At 34.9% G+C, this 17,295-nt stretch overlaps 1 long non-coding RNA gene across 1 annotated transcript in view; it reads right to left on the bottom strand.

Annotated features, from left to right (window-relative positions):
- Positions 1-16,723, bottom strand: part of LOC123619159 (uncharacterized) — a 178,078-nt gene extending 161,355 nt beyond the window's left edge. Inside the window, exon 1 of the long non-coding RNA XR_006727703.2 lies at positions 16,558-16,723. This is a non-coding gene — a long non-coding RNA (uncharacterized LOC123619159). The remainder of the gene's footprint in view (positions 1-16,557) is intronic.
- Between the last annotated feature and the right edge of the window lie 572 nt (positions 16,724-17,295).

Genomic DNA, 17,295 nt, shown 5'->3' with positions numbered 1-17,295 from the left:
TGCATAAATATAGACACATATATGTGTGTACATATATATATATATATATATATTTTTTTTTTTTTTACATTCCCTTCTCAATAGACAGAACTTCCATTAACTTGAGTAGGCAGCTGCTTGAATTATACCCATTATCTGTATAAATATATAATGTCCCAAGTGTGCAATTATGTTATTTCGCAGTGAAAAATGACTTGGTTTTAAAATCTGTGTGCTGGGAACCTGCCTGAGTCTGAAATATTTGCATTTGAAAGGATAGAGACTCTTCACAGAAACTGTCAGTAGCTCCATGCATCCTATTAGTACACATTTTATACCAAAGAGAGAGCATTATGGCCGGGGATTCTCTCTTTTCCCAGCCAGAGTGATACACTTTTCCTATCACAGTTTGTTGAGTCTGGGGTTAGTTGGTTCACTGCCCATTCCTTCAATGCAGAACACTCTTTCCATGCACATTTGGGCTTGTAATATGTAAGTCTATATTTGAAACATAATATGGGCAGTCCATTTGCTATTCAATCAATACTATCAGTCACAGAGCTAAATATACATGTTTATTATTTCATCACAACTGCATTACTGTCATTAAAAACCTTCCACAATCTTTTTTGTGAGTGCTTGACTAGACACAAAATGATCAAATATTTCCTTAGGAAGTTAAAAATCTAAATAAAATTGCAAACCTTGTAAATGCAATGTATTACTCTGTATATAAGAGAAATGATCTATTCAATTTTAAATTTAACATGTTTTATATAATCTTATCATTAATATTTTCCATTGGAAAATGCATCTTGAATGAAGAGGATAACCCATTAATGAAAGAATTACTATTCCCTCAACACCTACTGAATTCTGCTAAGCAAAACTAAGTCATTTATTCACATTATTATGCTAACTATTATACCCTAAGGCAAATTCTAAAAATGTTGGAAAGATAGGACACCTTTACATGTGAAAATTAACTAATAGTATAAGGCACTGTATGGTAAACATGTTTTTAAATGGTAGTTGAAGTGAACTAAGGGAATTCTGAGAAATAATTGATCACAGCAGATTAAACTGAACATGGAATATTGCATACAGGAGTTAAATTAGTCCTTGAAGATGTGAAGAGGAAAGTAATGCGAAATCCCCAGACCCTAGAGAGAAGGCTCATGTTTATGCCGCAAAATAGACCTGAGGACATTAACAAATGAAACATGCCTCGCAGAACAAAGGAAGCTGGTTTCAAGAAGTAAAGAATTTGAAGCTGGGTTGCACCTTGGTTTCTAGCATTCCCTGTGCTATGTCATACATCTGAATGGGATAAAAAAAAGAAAAAGCACTGTGAGTGTGGACTCATTCTCAGACGTCAGGAGGGAATTGTACGCACACAGCCAAACAGCTACAAGAGAAGGGAGCTTAAGAAAGTGGAAAGCAAAGGTACCACTGCCAGTATGGAAGTTCCATCCAGCAAGGGGTTCAAGTAGTATTTTTTAGGGTGAAAGAAGTTGGGGTTCCATAAAATTGTTATTCTTTTGAGTTTGTGGGATCGTCAGGCATTCACCAAATATTTATAAACAATATACTACATATTTGGTATTCTGCAAGATACTGAGAAAATAAAGATAACTGGAATATAGTACTGCTTTCTAGGGAGTGTAAATTCCAACAGGAGATGATAGATTGGATGGGTGGATAGATAAACAGACAGATAGACAAGAGAAGTAGCAGCCTAATGGATGGAATAATAGAATAGGGGAAGGTGATTTTAAAGGAGTGAGTGCCTTACTCTGCTAGAGAAATACGGATGGCACTTGAATAGATTCAAAGTAGCTGAAGTATGAGTCCCTAAAGCCAATTCATAGTCCAACTAGGTTGTCTCTTATTACCTGCGCTTTGGATGACTGCTGCACAAAACACCTGTGCTGACCACCTTGGCCATCTTATACTTTGCTGTGATGGTCAGGCTCTCAGTTTTTGACACTCCAAAATGTAAATACAACTTCTTCCCCTTAATTCTCTTAGGCAGAGATAATACAGGACCACATTCATTTTTTTCTTTCTCAAAGCCTTGAAAGCAGTAGGGGGACATATAAGATAGTAAAGAAAAACATAGAGCTGGCACGATCAGACTTTGCTTTTAGAGCCCAGTGAATATACTTCCTACTGGATATATTTCTCCTTAGCTCCAACAGACATCTATATGGCAAAAATGCCTTATTTTTTTCCAGGCAGAAATTAACTTTTCTTTCTCTCGCTTTACTGCTACCAACCTATTTGTCTTTATTGCTAGCCAGCGAGAGTTAACGTGAGTTGACAATAATATATTACTCCCTTCAGACTATAATCTGGGCTAACGTGCTAAAGCCAGATTCCTGTGTTTCTGTTCTGTCTCTGCCATTTACAAGCTGGGTGATATCTGGGGAATACTTAACCTCCCTGTGCCTCAGTTTTATGAGTAAAATGAAGTTAATAATAGTATTTTTCTCATAGGGTGGCTATGAGAATTAAGTGATTATAATGTTAATTATAAATTTCCTAGCAGATAATGTTCAATAGATGTTAAAAATATCATTACTATTACTCAAAATTACCCAGTTCATATTTACTAAGATATCTTTCCTGGATTAACTCTTTAAAAACAATGGTTTAGAACCTATTTACAATTGTTTAACTAAAGGATCTGTTCTAGAATAATGGGTTTCTGCATCAAATGTATGCAGTAACTTAACTCCAGTAGCTTAAAAGGCTGGTAAATTACAAGCAACCAGACATTTGCAATTTGGTCTTTGTTTTGATTTTAACTTGAAGGACTCTTCATCAGGCTCTCCCCTGCATTAGAAAAGTGAAACAAGGCTACGATCTGAGAACATGCAGAAGACGATAATGTTGTAGTCTGTGATGAATATGAGGACCCTTTCATAAAGTAAAAATGTTCTCAGAACCTCACAAGTTAAACTTTATACTCTCAGAATTTGAATGTAAAATGCATAATAACAACACACTACTTTGCAAAGCTTTTAAAGACTCTGTATTTTATTAATTACAACTATGCATCCAAAGTCGGATTTCCTCTGCCTCAGAAACCAAAATGTCAAGGGACGCCCAGCCAGAAAGTAATACAGCTGGGCAAGCAGGTTCACTGTTGATTGAATCTCCTGTTTCAAATGTGTCTTCAGCCCCACCAAGGACCCCTATTTGAAAGTGAAAAATAGCTCACTCTGCCACCTGTCTCACAATCGTTCACTCTCAACTATGCTCAAACCTCCAACTCTCCATGGCTTCTCCTTCCACTCGCTCTTTCTGACCTCAAATCCTAATTTCTGGAGAAAATAGAAGCCATCAAACAGAAAATACCTCATTTTGCTGATATGAAAAAATAAAAACCTATGTAGATCTACTCCCATTTATCTTCCACCTGCATAGTTACAAGTAGACATATACATATTCGTTTTAAGGACAGTGTCTCCAACTATGTTTCAGATGCCATTCTAGTCTCAATTTTCTAATATTACAATATTTGGCAACATAGATAAATAGAATTTTTCTTTCTCCCCTTTGTATAAAAGTCTCACTCAACTGAGGCTTTCCTATGGTTTTTCTTTTTTTTTTTTTAAATTGAGGTATAATTGACATATAACAATATACTAGTTTCAGGTGTACAACATAATAATTTGATATTTGTATATATTGCAAAATAATCACCATAAATAAAGTTAATGTTCATCACTACACACAGTTACAAATATTTTTCTTTATGATGAGAATTTTGAAGATCTACTCTTAGTAAATTTTAGATGTAAAATATAGTATTACTAACTATAGTCACAAAGCTGAACATTACTTCCCCAGGACTCACTGATTTTATGATCGGAAGTTTGTACTCTTTGATCAACTTCACCCATTTCCCCCAACCTTCATTCCCCCACCTCTGGGAACCACTGATCTATTCTTTGTATCTAGAAGTTAGTTGTTGTTGTTTCTTTATTTTAGGTTCCACATATGAGTGCGATCAGAGTATTTGTCTTTTTCTGTCTGACTAATTTTACTTAGAATAATGCCATTAAGATCCATCCATGTTGTCACAAATGACAAGATTTCCTTCTTTTTTTATGACAGTAATCTCCTACAGCTTTTCAATGTGGTCAAGTGTCTCCTAGCATAAAAAAAAATCCTCCTTCAAACCCTACCTCAAGCTACTTCTTTCTCTTTCTTCCCTTCCTCAGGCAGTTTTGTTAATATTTATTTTATTCATTTCTACATTCTTCATTCATTCTTCAAGCCACTTTAATATGGCTTTTTTCCTTTCATTTAAAATACAATACTGCTAAATTTGTCTAAAGACTTTTCTTTAAGTCTTTAGAGGAAGAGTTATCCATAATTTAAATATTTTGTATAACTTCCTCCTAAAATCATTTGGAATTGGTGCTATTTACCGAGCAGATTCAAAACTTTTTTGTTTGTTTTTGGTTTTTATTTGGGGGGGAGAGGTAATTAGGCTTATTTATTTATTTATTTTTAGAGGAGGTACTGGGGATTGAACCCAGGAACTCATGGATGCTAAGCATGTGCTCCACCACTTGAGCTATACCCTCCCCCACAAAACTTTAAAATGATTACTGAATGATTAATTTTTTTGTGTCTTCTTGAATGAATGTTGGCAGGCAAGTATCTTTATCCTTCCTTTTGTTTTCTTTGGGTTCATTTTCCTATTTTTCTTTAAGTTTTAAGATGAACGCTTACCTCATTGAGTTTTAGCCTTTCTTTTTTTCATAAACAAGCATTTAGCTCAATTTGAATATGGAATACTTTCATTATTTTTTCATTCATATTTAAACATGTTGTATTTTCTTCTTTGACTATTATTTAGAAGTACAATATCTAATTTCCAAATATATTTTAGATTATCTTTTCATTATATTTATTTTTAATTTGATAGCACCATAGTAATTTTATATAATTTGCTTGTTATCAATTATTTGGAGTTTGATTAGATTTGCACTACAGTTTATTTCAAAGTCAATTTTATGTATATCTTTTGTGTGCTTGAAAAAAATGATTTGGTCTTTAATTTTGGGATTCGGAGTTCAATGTACATTCATGAGAACAAGCTTATTAACTCTATTGTTCAAATCTTCCATATCTTTACTAAGTTTAGGTTTAGGTTTTGGATCTCATAATAGCAAGGTGAATGACATCTCCCTGCATGATAGTAAATTTATGATGTTCCGCCTGCCATCTGTTAATTTTTTTTCTTTATAGTACATCTTTGGTTATGTTACTATGTGCAAAAAAGTGTAAAATTTCTCTATATTCCTCATATTAACTGAAAGCTTTTATCCTAAATAATGATTTTTGCTTTAAGGTCTATTTTGTCTGATATGATAAGAACTTTAACAGTTTTATCTTAGTTGGTATTTCTATGCTTTTTATTTCAACCTCCCTTGGTCCTTATGCTTTGTATGAATCTCTTATGAATTACATATAGATTAATTTTTTTAAAATAAAATCTGATAATCCCTACCAGTGTTTTTCAACACATTCTATGCTTTTTAGTACTACTAATTTATATTTTTCTCAAATTGATATTTAATCTTAATATTTTAAATTGATATTTTTCCATTTATTTCACATGCATTTTGATATCAAATGATTTAATTGTATATTTTAATGGTTAAATTTAAATTTAATACACTAAATAAATCATAAAGGAAGAGAATATACGTCTCCCCCAAACAAACAAAATTTCAGTATGTTTTAACTATGATCACAAAGTACCCAACACAGCTAAACATGTGTTCTTTGTCAAATATTTCAGTTCTGTATTAGTGAAAGTCTCCTTTATTTTGACTTATTTAACAATTATAAAATGTTAACCATGTTCATAGTATGACATGAAATACCTTAGAACTATTATCTTTTTAATCCTCAAAATAATCTAAGAATATTATCCCTTTGTTTCAACATTTCTGTTTTAGTTTTTATTTCTGTATGTTTACCATTTTATTTTGTTTATCATATATTTCTAGACTGAAGTCTTTTTTCTGTATTCAATTTATTTGTTCCTAAAATACATCATTTAGAAGTTCTTCTAGTGAGAATGTATTACTGATAAACTTTCTACAACTTATCTAAAAAAATGACTATATCCTACTCTTGTTTGTAAATGATGGTTTCCCTACCTAAAAAATCATACTTTGAAGCTTATTTAAATTAACTCTTTTTTTCTACTTTCTATACAATTTTCTAAATTCATTTGGTGCTCAAAAGAATTCTGCTGTTGGTGTCATTGCTTTTTCTTTATGCATAATTTTTGTTTCACTTTGGATGCTTTTAAGATCTTCTCTTTATCTTTGGAAACTTAAAACTTTACCAATATTTGCTTAAATGTGGATTGTTTGTTTATCAAGTTTATTTTACTGTGTTTCCTAAATCTGAGCATTTCTTTCATATTCTAGAAAAGTCTAATAAATTATCCCTTTAAATATTGATTATCCAAAATCTTCTGAGTTTCTTCCTTTGGGATTCCAATTAAATATATCAATCTTTCCTTTATCTACCATCTATATAACTACTGTTCTTTCATTCTCTTTTTCTTCATGCATTTCATTATTTATCAATTTCAGACAAGCCATTCTCTCGAGCTAGTTACAATATAATTTTGACCCTTTCCTTGAGTTTTTAATTGAATTATTTCTACTTTGTGTTTTATAAGGTTTATTTTGTTCTTTTCGAAACTTGCCTGTTTACTCTTGCTTTTCTATTGTTCCTTTCTCACATTAATAATGTCCTCTTTTACTTCCCTAAACATTATATATATAATTATTTTACAGTCTCTACCTAACCATTCCAATATCTTTTGTCTTTGAGGGTTTAAAATTGCTGTTTATTGTTTTGCTCTATTTCACGGTGGCCTGTGTCCTCATGCGTGATGTACTCTTTGGAATTACGAGCTAGTATTTGAGTAAGCATAATTTGTAAGAATTCTGAGAGACTTATTCAAGTTGTTTCTTTCCAAAAAGGATTGGCACTGATGCTGTGTATTGTCCCAAAGTGCTTGTGATCATATTAAGTAGAACTTCTTGGCCAGAGATTTTGCAGACTCCAAAAGAAGTAAATATTCAAACTCCTCATATAAACGAGAGCAGAACTCTGGTTATTGATTCTCAGTACAGAGTTTATTTTTCCAACAAGATCAGAGAGTAACAGGGCAAAATACCTTGTTGTCTCTCTTTTCTGGAGAGCAGGATTTTTGTTTGTTTTGTCTTCACTGGTGTAGTCACTTGAAAGTCTGGCCTTTATTACAGGATCTCAGTTCCAACTCTCCACTTTGTATATATCCAAAGCCTTATCTTCTATAACGAGCCTTGCTATTAAAGTCCAAAGTTTTAAGTTCAAAGAAAAGAAATTTTCTCACAAACTCCATCATTAATTCAGGTTCACCTTGAAAGTTTTAAGCTTCTCAAGTCCCTCCGAAATGTGGCTCCTGGCAGTTGTCTTACTTCCTTCTGGACTTAGTTACGTATTATTGTACTTATATACTGGCATTAAGATTTATTTTAGTGTATGTGTTGTGTGTGCATGTGTGTTTAATAGTCATTTAACTTCAACAAAAATAGCTCAAATCAACAATAATCTCCATATCTTTATAACTAGGGCATAGTAGATTAATTCTTCTACAATCCAACTTCCCTTTCAACAGCGTTGAATACTCTATGGACTTATAATCCTTATATGGCCTGCCTTCCAATATTCTGCCACACTCCTGTTTTCTCCTATCTTGCTGGGTTTTCCTTCTGACTCCTTCATACCACATGTTCCTTTAATAGACGTTAAACAATAAAATTATCTAAGCTTTACCCCAGGTCCTCTCTTCTTCAACTATACTTTCTTTATGACAGTTTCTGCCACTTTTGCTATGAATAATTAGCAACAGAGATTGCTTTAAAGTATAAATCTGATTAGTTCACCCCCACTGCTTATACTTATTCAGTGATTTTTTTGTAATACTATAAGAAGAAAGATAATTTTCATTAGCATGATCTACAAAGGTATCCGGAAAGAGCTCTCCACACCTCCCTGCCTCTCCAGTGCCAAGCTTTCTCTCCTCCTTCCTGTCACCATGAGCCTTCTTTACTTTGTATTTACTATGTTTAATTCTAACACAGGGCTTTCATATAACATTTCCCTTTTGTACCATCTCTTTTCATCTAAATAATGCCTATCCATTTTTCAGAAAACACAAGCCAGTTATCTCAGAGCTGTTCTTACTAATTGCCTTGAATATCTCAAATTTATCAATTTATTTTCTCTCACTTATTCATTTAATACATATTATTAACCAACTACTATGTGCCAGAAACTGGCCTATATGTACGAATATATTTAGCAGCAAATAAAATAGACTAACTCTCATTGCATATAGTTGGGAGAGGCAACAGGGGAAAATGATAAGCAAATAGGCAAATACAGAGTATTCAGAAAATGTTTGTTAACTGAGAAATGGGGAGTCCTGCTTAGTATTTGCCACAGTTACTAGTTCACATTTATGTCTGTGTTTATTTAAATCAATGACACATGGTCCACACAAATTTTTGTTCATTACTAGACCCCCACTATTTCCCATGATGCCTATCACACCATAAATTTTCATTAAAATTTTATATCTATATCATACTTAAGTGCAAGGAGATATTTTGTGTTGCATTTGCAGACATCTTGGTACAAGAGCATTCTTTTCATTACACAACAATTAATTGTTAATTAGTTTAAGTGTAATCCTATGTGTCCTGCACTATACATGATAACGAAGTTTGTATTCTACTGAGTTTAGGAAATGAAACAATGAACAGATTAACAAAAAATAAATATGAATTCTCAAATCCATCACAGTAATTTTATATCTTTTAAAAAAGGGGCATCAGTCATCAGTTGGAGAACATGAGTATTGTGATTTTAAACTCTGAAAATCATATCACCTCTAATATGCTCTGCATTAAAAACTGATTCATCCAGAGCCAAAGCTAGCATGTGTCCTCCCAACCATTCAAACTAGGTCATTTTGCACCATAGTTTGTTATGTCTTTCATGCATAATGTATCCAAGGATAATCATGTTTAACCAAAAAGGATTATTCTAGGCTTAAGATTCCCATTGCATAAGCAAAGTACCTAGCACAGTAGCTAGCATGATGCAAATATGTGTTCAAACAACATTGGGCCCCTTAGCACAAGTACACGAGTATCCAAACAGATCCCACTTGCCTCTGCCTTTTTTTTTTTATTATTAGGTGGGGATGAGGGATGGAGGTTTGATTCAGAATGTATTCCAATGTTTTTCCAATTGGCTATAGGAAAAGGGACAAAAATGATAAAACATATCTTAGGAGCTCATTACAAAAGTATAATTGAGTAATTTCTAATCTTTTCCCAGCATCTGTTTCTCAGGAGTGTTACTGTCCTCATACTGACTTCCCTTGCCCAGGGTTTTCCAGTGCATATTCTACATGAGGTATCCACTGAAGTTGGAATGAATGGATATTTGTTCTACTCCCCAAATGAGACCAACAGAAATAAACAAATAAGCAAACAAAGGAAAAAAACCAACTAAGAAGGAAATATACATATGGGTAATAAAAAGCAAAGTAATAAAATACAATATACTCTGAAATACAAGCACCAGAAACCATACAATTTAGAATTAAATCAAGTGGTATCTCATGACTCTATATGCCTCTCCCCTGTCAGGAGAACAGCACACATGGGAGTAGAGAGTCCAACAACTCTTACTTAAAGATTAAAGGAGGGGAACAACAACAACAACAACAAAACAGAGGAGCAAGAGAAGGGCACAAAAAATCGCAGAGCGAAAACAAAGCAAAAGGAAGGAGGAGTAAAAGTAAATGGATTTCATTTTTTTCTCAATCACTTCCTAACTGTGAGGAAAGAATGAAGGGAATTGAGTTCAAGAAGAGGCAGGAATTATTCATCCGGGAACATGACTTAGAGCAGCTGAGCAAATACAAGGCAGGAGAAATAAAGGACAATCCATCAATAAAAGAGCCCTTTGATGCAAGAGTCTTTACCGTGACCTAGACTCCTGCTGGGTGATATATACTCAACCTAAAGCAAGGAAAATAGACATCCACAAGCCCCTTTAACCTCTCCCCCTCTTGGGAAAAGGCTGGGATTCACTAGAGTGCAGGGGAAGTGCTGTCTGATGTACCCCTCTGGATCCTCTGAAATACAGGATTAATTGTAAGCTCATAAATGAGAAGCATGCAGTTCCCAGCCTAAACGCTAAAGCGATGCTTTAAACAGCACCCAGATAAGCAGTTGGAGTGAAGAAAGAAAATAAAAAAGTGGAGGAAAATGGCCTAAATCATTCTACCCTTTGACGATAGATGAAAATCAAAAAGAGGAGCAAAAACCAGAGAAGTGAAAAGCACCTAACTTGGGGACCATTTTCACAGCAGACTACTTGAATACTGAAGCTGAAGAACTGAGAAATGAGATTGGTCATATGATTGAGTGTTATGGAGATAATTATAACCAAATACTGCTTTTAAGGCATGTAGATTATCAGAACAGATGCTCACATCTACTATCTCACAGATCCCAAGGGTCAGGGTTCTGGCTACAGCACACTGGGGCGCCCTCTGCACAGGGTCTCAAGGTTGGTGGAGGAGGTATGATCTCATCTGGGGCTCTGGGTGCCAAGCTACTAGTGGAGCTTTTTCCAGGCTCCCTGGTAGTTGGCTGAATTCAGCTCCTTGCAGTTGTAGGAGTGAGGCCCTCAGCTACTAGAAGCTGCCCACAGTTCCTTGCCATCTGCCCCTCACAACATAGTAATTTGTTCTTCAGACCAATAGGCTAGTGTCTGCTGCTGCTTCAAGTCTCCTTTAAAGGGCTTGTCTGATTGGATCAGGTCCACCCAGAATGATCTCTCTTTTGATTAAGTTAGAATTAACTGATTGTGGTCTTTGATGATACCTGCAAAACCCCTGGACCTTTACCATTCTGGACCCCAGTACCCAGATGCTGTCAGTGCTTGAGATCCTTTGGCCATGTGAGTGCACACAGTTCCTGGCACAGTGCTTTTTTTTTTTTTTTTTTCTTTTTCTCAACGGCCTGTATTTGTGGGTCTTCCTCAGTGGGCTCCTCTCAGGCTGATGAGAGAGCCCACTCAACCTGCAGACACAGGGATTCATGGCTCCCGGTCTCAGTTCTTAACTCACAATTGACAGCTGTGAAGGACAGGGAGCTTAATACTCGGCTCTCTTGTTCCCATGTGGGACAGCTATCGGTGTGAGCTTCACTGCGGTGTTGTCTCTGTGCGCCGTGGCCTGGTACTGCAGCCTTGCTTGGTTTCCTTCCCTTCTCCCTCTCACTCCCCTAGTCTTTTTCCTGGGAAAACATCCTCATAAACTTTTTTTTTTTTACTTTCACATGAATCCTCTTCTTAGGGCTGCTTCTGGAAATCTTAGCCCAAATCACCACATTAGAAGATCTTTTAAGTATCCACTCAACTTGAAATTCAGTCATTTTTATAATCTTATTTGTGCTAAAGTATTAGAGACTGCTAACGGGTTATTACTTCCAGATAAGTTATTTGTGTGTTTATATCGTGGCATTCTGTAAACAAAGCCTCAGTATGAAGGAAAAAACTGTTGGTTATTTCAGGCATCCATAGCAAGCAAGCCAAAATAGAAACACACACACACACACACACACACACACGAAGACTGATTTCTTAAAAATGTCTCATAGGACAGAGTTACCTTTATTATTCAGTTTTAATTATTTGGTCATAACTCACATTAAGAGCCTTCAGTGACTGCTACTGGACCAAAGCATAGCTGTTTCTATTTCATTCATATGAGCATCAGGTGAGTACTGAAGACAGGTTTCAGCATGGGGATGGAGGGATGGAGAGGATGAAGAAACAATAGAACCCTATTTCAGTTCCTTAGTACAGCACCCATAGCCTAGAGAGGACTACCAGCAGAGATCCAAGATGTATCCCTAGTCCACCCAGGCATCTCGACTGTGGCCACCTAAACCAGGCCAGCAGCACTTCGAAATACATTCCAAACCAGTCTTGTTTCCTGTCTTGAAACACAGCAAGCTATTTTCTACATATCAACCAAGGGAAGCTGCTTTAATCATAAATTACATTATACACTTCACCATTTAGAATCACACAGTGGCTTCTCACTGCAGTAAGAAAAAAACCCAATTTTTTTAAACAATGGCCTGCAGGGTTTCAAACCGAGCCCTGCTGACCTCCAGTGCGAACCAGTTAAAGGCAATACACTCCAGCCACACAGATGTCATTTCAGGTCCCTCATTCCTAACTCAGGGGGATTTCAAGATTTTGACAATCTTGTTCATTGCTTTTTCCTCTATCTCTTAATAGTGACAAGGAATCTGTAAAGACTAAAATATAAATGAATGAATGAAGGCACAAATTAAAGAATCAATAGATAGAATTTTTCATTTCCTCTCTTCTATTGGTGGGAATTGCACAATTTACATCCAAGTCCCAGTTAGAAACTTCTTGATATTTTGACCTGCCAGCAGCTGTTGTCATGATTTGACCAGGTTAAAACCAGTCAGATACAATTTTCTTCCACCAAATTGGCAAAGATGAAATGAAATTACATTATGAATATACAGGAATTTTTGAGAACGTAAGTATACTTTGAGTACAGCAAGTGAGTAACAATTTGATTGGGCATATTAAAAATAAGTTTTTAAGTAAAATGCCCTACCTTGGCATAGCAATTCTCTGTTAAGATATTTAGCCTAAGAAAATGGTGTGTGTGTCAATAAACATTTCAGCATTAAACCACTGAGCTAATAAGTACAGAGATACACAAAGGAACCATATTTGACTGGTAAAAATGCTAAAGGCAAATATTTATTAGAATGAAAGATATTCCTAATAATACTGTTGTGTCAAAAAAAGCAGTTACAATAAATATTCAATACTTCTCAATTTTTATAAAATAATATGTGTGAGCAATAAATAATCTGAGAAGATGTATAAGATATATCAATGGTAGCTAACTCCAGAAGGTGAAATTTTAAGTTTATTTAATTTTCTTCATTTTGTTGATTTATATCCATACTGCATTTGTTTTTTTTTTAAATACATATTTTACATTTTTTTAAAACGTAATCACAGATACTCTAATACTGAATCCTCTGCATGCAGACAGAATAATGCACCACCCAAATACGTTCATATCCTAATTGCCAGAACCTGCGAAGATGTCACATTACATGGCCAAAAGGACATTGCAGATGTGATTAAGTTAAAAATCTGGACATGAGAAGATTATTCTGCCCATTAAATTGTTCAGCTGAATGTAATTGTCATTAACAAGGGTTCTTACAAGAGGGATGAAGTAGGGTCAGATTAATAAAGAAGGAAATATGAGGAAAAAGCAGAGGTTGGGACACAAGCTAAGGATATATTTGTGAGCAGTTCCTAGAAGTTGGAGAAGGCAAGAAAAATGATTCCTCCCTAATGCTTCCAGAAGGAACACAGAGCCCTGGCAACCCATTCTAGACTTCTGACATCCAGAAATGTAGAATAATGTGTGAGGTTTTTTTTTAAGTCACTAGGTTTGGGATAATTTATTAGTACATCAATAGGAAACAAATACACCCTGCCATACAAACGTTAAGACAAATTAAAAGAATATTTAGTACAATAACAATATTCATAGAGACCCATACGGACGAGGGTACTAAAATCACGTCTTGTTGATGTTCAGATACAAATTTTTGAGCCTGTTTCTTCAGGTATCCAATACTCACACCAAGATTTATACAGAGATATCCCAGAAATAGTACTGAAGCACCCATGTCAGTAACAAAAACATTTACACTACTCAGACACAGATGTGAGCACTCTAGAGCATCCTCTACCACATCAGCAGAGCTGTTCCCTTCCAAGATTTTCCTTCAGGTTTGCTTTACTAGCTTATTTTAATCATTATTTTTAGCTTGAATAAAAATGATAAGGGGAACAAATGAGTAATTTACTCCTGGACCTTCCAAGTAGAAAATGTGGTCATTACCTGCTTTTTGCAAAACACAAAGGCATGGGTTTGTGATTTGGTAACACTTGTCTCCCCCAAGATATGTAAATCTAATAGCATGTAAGTGGAAATATTTTTAGCCTACTTCAGAAACGTGGTTGTTTAGAAGTATTCTTCTCCAAACCCTATGATCACGGAAAGCTTAGGGACTTTTTTCTTTCCACTGCTGGCATGCAGAAACAGCATGCCAACTTTGAAGCAGGAGGAAGTGTATATTTTTCATGTTTTTCTTCTTTCAAAAATTATTCAACTGATTACCCTTATGGCATTGAAAAAAATTCTACTTTTGGGCTGAAGTCAAACATTTTAAACTTAACAGTATTAATGTTTGAGTAACTAAAAAGGTTTTGGATAAAGTGCTATTTACTAATCAGCTAGTTTTGGATGGTTGTTATTGCTTTCCTTCATTTTATAATCTGTGCTGTCATTCTGGATTCAAAGCTGCAGCAGTTGATGGGGATGTGGTCCAAACTGCAGAGCAGTGCAAAGAGCCCTGAACAACTGAAAGGTAGCCTTGGACTAAATTATGAAATTGACAAATGTGTGTTGTTTCCACCTTATGACCCCCTTGATCTGGTTACTTTGAAGCAACCCAGCACGCACGCTCACATCTCTGCCCTGTGGCTCTCCCAGGACCCACAACTTTGTGCTCCAAGTGGCTTTCGTGCTTTTATCCACAGAAGAGAATGTGCCTTCTTCCTTTCTCACTTAGGACTTTGTCAAGTAATTTGTCTAAAAAGACTGCTGAAACTTCCAATTAAGGTGGTTTTGTGAGCACATACTTTGTCATTCCCCTTTCACATCAAACACTGAAATCAGAAGAATTAGCACTGTATAAATTCAAAACAGTGTCTCAATGCATATGAAGGGGAACAGACGCACAGAGCAGCAAGCAAAGGTTGTAGGACCACAGGACCCGGGTCCAGGATCAGGCAGACACAGAGTTTATTTCCTTCAAGTTTCCCCATTTGAGGTAAACATTTCAACCATGTGCATTGCAGAAAAATAGGTAACGCAGATTAGGTCTCTACAAACGGGAAGTCCACCTACACATTTTTATCTTTCTGCTAGGTTAGTATTTTTTGTTTTGTTTTTTGTTGAAGTATAGTTGATCTACAATGTTGTGTTAATTTCTCGTGTACAGCATAGTGATTCATTTATACATATATATACACATTCCTTTCCATATTCTTTTTCATTATATGCTATTACAAAGTACTGAATATAGTTCTCTGTGCTGTACAGTAAGACCTTGCTGTTTATCTGTTTTATAGATAGTAGTTAGCATCTGCAAATCCTAAACTCCCAATATATTCCTCCCTACTCTCTTCCCCTGCTAACCGTAAGTTTGTTTTCTGTATCTGTGGCTTGGCTTTTTTGTGCTGTCCAAGAAACCTTAGTTTATCCCATGATTACAAGGATTTTCTCTGTGTTTATCCATACATTTTACAGTTTTAGCTTTTACATGTAGGTCTATGATCCTTTGGAAATTAATTTTAATGTTTTGTGAGCTTTGGCATGAAGTTAATATTGTTTTGTGTGCTAATCCAGTTTTGGTAGTACAATTTCTTGAAAAGTTTATACTTTTATCTTTAATTAGTACAGTGACTGTCAAAAATCAACTAAATTGCATACATGTGGCTCTATTTCTGGGCTCTCTATTCAGATTTAATGACATTTGTTGTTACACAAATTCCACACTGTCTTGATTAATGTAGCCTGGTAAGTCTTAAAGTCAGGTATGATAAATCCTCAGATTTTATTATTTTTATCAAAAGTGTTTAGGTATTCTAGATCTTTACATTCCCATTTATTTTATAATTAATTTATTCATTTTTATTAAAAATTTTTCCAGGATTTTGACTGGATTTTTAAAATCTATAGATCAATTTGAGGAGAAATGATAACAATATTGAGACTTCTATAATCTATAAGATATATATATATATATCTCCAATTATTTAGAACTTTGATTTCAACAATAGCTTGTATTTTTGCAGTGTGGAAGTTTTGGATGCTATTGTAAATTTTACTGTTTGTTTATGTTTCTTTTTTCCAACTGTTGCTATAATAAAAATAAAACTGAATTTTGTATATTGATTTTGTATCCTATAGTCTTGCTAAGTTCACTGATTAGTTCTAGAAATTTAGTTCCAGTATTGTAGTGGATTACTTAGAATATTCTATACAGACTCTCATACTGTCCATGAATAAAGACAATCCTCAACATTTTTTTTTCCTTTCCTTATTGTACCAGCTGGGTCTTCCAATCTCATGTTGAACCAAAATGGTAAGAATTAACATCTCTGTCTTTTTTTTTTTTTAGAGGAAACATATTCAGTACATCACTATTTAGGATGAGGTTACCATAGACGTTTATAGATGCTATATATGTGGACTTGGTCTCTGTAACAAAGTACCACAGACTGGGTGGCTTAAATAGCAGATCTTTTTTAACTCACAGTTGTGGAGGCTCGAAGTCCAAGATCAAGATGCCAGCAGGGTTGGTTCCTGGTGAAGCCCTTTCTCGGCTTGCAGCTGGCACTTTCTCACTGTGTCCTCACACAGCCGTTCCTCTGTGCAGAGAGGGAGAAAGAGAGAGGTCTCTTCCTGGTCTTATAAGGCCAACAATCCTAACTGATTAAGGCCCCACCCTATGACCTCATCTAGCCTTAATTACCTCCTAATGGCACTTTCTCCAAATACAGTCACATTTGGAGCGTGGACTTCAATACGTGAATTTGGGCGAAAACACAATTCAGTCCATAACAAATGTCCTTTAATACATCGGAAAGATCTCATCAGTTTCTGGTTAGCTGAGATATTTGATCATAAAAGGATGTAGAATTATGTCAAATAACTTGCTTGTATCTATTCAGATGCAAATTATATTGAGATGGTAAATTACATTGTTTGATTTATGAGTATTAAAAGAATTTTGCATTTCTGTGATAAATCCCACCTGTTCATGATATATTTATTCTTTCATATAGGTTATTGAGCATTTTTGTATCTATGTGGTTGAGCAACACTGATTTGTAATTTTCTTGTAATGTCAAGAAATACCTGGCTTTGTAATATCAGGTATGGCTATCATCATGTGGGCTTTATAAAATAAATTAGAAAAGATTTTGTCCTTCTGAATTTTCTGAAAGACTTTTTATAAGATTGATATTACTTGTTCCTGAAACTTTTGATAG

This window comes from Camelus bactrianus, chromosome 2, assembly GCF_048773025.1.
Source record: "Camelus bactrianus isolate YW-2024 breed Bactrian camel chromosome 2, ASM4877302v1, whole genome shotgun sequence".
NCBI classification, from domain to species: Eukaryota; Metazoa; Chordata; class Mammalia; order Artiodactyla; family Camelidae; genus Camelus; species Camelus bactrianus.
This window is presented reverse-complemented; position numbering and strand designations above follow the sequence as displayed.